General features: G+C 46.4%; 1 pseudogene; it reads left to right on the top strand.

The window, feature by feature from the left end:
* Positions 1-209: 209 nt before the first annotated feature.
* Positions 210-1,628, top strand: LOC118758871 (ras-related protein Rab-18-like; annotated as a pseudogene).
* The last annotated feature ends 446 nt before the right edge of the window (positions 1,629-2,074 follow it).

The following is a 2,074-nucleotide window of genomic DNA, read 5'->3' as shown; positions in this document are numbered from 1 at the left end:
ATCGGCATGGGAGACCTGGATGAAGCTATGGCTCTTGGCTCCTGGCTTTGGATTGGCTTGGCTCCGGCCATTGCAGCCATTTGGGGAGTGCTACAGCGAAGGAAGGATCTTTCTCTCTCTCTCTCTGTTTCTCGCCATAAATCTGATCTGCCTTTCCATTGAAAATAAAATAAGTTTTTTTTTTATCAAAAAGAAAAGGGAGGAAGAGGAAGATCCTGATGTATTTTTTGGCCCAATTCTTTGGGCAAAGTGCTTCTTCTGAAAATATCTTAGAAGAGGAGCAACTTGTTGCATTGGAATAACTCCAGGAACCTGGAGCTCCCACCAACCATAGCAGCCTGCACAGGGTTCAACAGAAACAAGCCCTTTCACTTTCTGTGATCACAACTTACACCAGCCCAGCCCTCTCCTCTCAGCCACAAGCTGTACCAGGCTGATCCAGCCAGGCCTGCCCCAAGCCTGGGTGGAGGCCCTGCTTCCCTCCCTCCCTGAGTCACCCTGGACAGTGCCTGTGAGTCACTGCTGGCCTCCAGGCATGCTTTTCCCCAGTGTGGGTGCCCTTGCAAGGCTGACAGCTCTGCCGCTCACTGCCCACACAGCAGCCAGTGGCAGACACTCAAGGGCCTCAATGCTGCCTCCTCAGAAGTTCAAATTCACACACACATTTATGATGAGAATACACTAAGCAGTGAAAAGACACCCAGAGGAGTTTTAAGGAAATTTGAATAACAATGTTTATTTATTTTTTTAAAAAGATTTATTTATTTTTATTGGCAAATCAGAATGACAGAAGGAGGGAGGGAGGTGGCGGCTGCGGGGCAGTGTGCATGCGCCAGCTGCGCTCCTGGGAGAAGTGAGAGGCGGACAGGGCAGCCGGCGGGGCTTGGAGCAGGGTCAGGATGGACGAGGACGTGCTGACCACCCTCAAGATCCTCATTCTCGGCGAGAGTGGCGTTGGCAAGTCCAGCCTGCTCTTGAGGATCCAGAACTTGCAGTGACTGTAGGTGTTGACTTTAAGGTGAAAACAATTTCAGTGGATGGAAATAAGGCTAAACTTGCAATTTGGGATACTGCTGGTCAAGAGAGGTTTAGAACGTTAACTCCCAGCTATGACATAGGTGCACGAGGTGTTATTTTAGTTTATGATGTCACACGAAGGGACACCTTTGTTAAACTGGATAATTGGCTAAATGAATTGGAATCATACTGTACAAGAAATGACATAGTAAACATGCTAGTTGGAAATAAAATTGACAAGGAAAATCGTGAAGTTGACAGAAATGAAGGCCTGAAGTTTGCATGAAAGTATTCCATGTTATTTATAGAGGCAAGTGCAAAAACCTGTGATGGTGTCCAGTGTGCCTTTGAGGAGCTTGTGGAAAAGGTCATTGGGACACCTGGGCTGTGGGAGAGTGAGGCCCAGAACGAAGGATTCAACCTGTCTCACAGGGACGAAGGCCGGGGAGCCGGCGCCTGCAGTGGCTGCTGCTCTGTGCTGTACACTTCAGGAAGCTCCATCTCTGCCCGTCCATCAGCTAGCAGCACCTTCTGTGTGTATACTCTGCAACTGCTATGTGGGGGGCCGTGCAGTTTGCACATAATAGTTTTGTATCATGGCAGTAAATAATTGCAAGAAATCCCACTGTCAGTGGAATGTTATTGTAAGCATTCACAGTTGGCAGCCTGCAGTTTTTTATGTAACAAAAAATAGATGTGCCTTTATAAGTACCTTTGATTTTATGACTTACATTTATCATGTCAGTTTTTTAAAAATCCATCTATCTAGCATATGTTGAAACAAGGTCTGCCCCTGGTCTCCCTCTTTGTGCTCTAGTACCCCTTTCAATGACTGGATCCCTTGGTATGTAGAGCTCTGGAGCCCGGATGGTTCACAGGTGTCCTTCAGGAATGACAGGGCACGATTTGACAGCTTTTCTAGGGTGTTGAGATTCTCTTGTGGTACTAAACAACACTACACACAGAATGTAGCACAGGCTGGTTATGATTGAGTCTCTATTTGTCTTGATGAAGCTTCTGAAATAGTATTTATATGTTAAAAAAGTTACTTTTTAAT

Source organism: Ochotona princeps, chromosome 3, assembly GCF_030435755.1.
Source record: "Ochotona princeps isolate mOchPri1 chromosome 3, mOchPri1.hap1, whole genome shotgun sequence".
Lineage (NCBI taxonomy): Eukaryota > Metazoa > Chordata > Mammalia > Lagomorpha > Ochotonidae > Ochotona > Ochotona princeps.
Note: the sequence above shows the minus strand (reverse complement) of the source record. Positions and strands in the feature narration are given on the sequence as shown.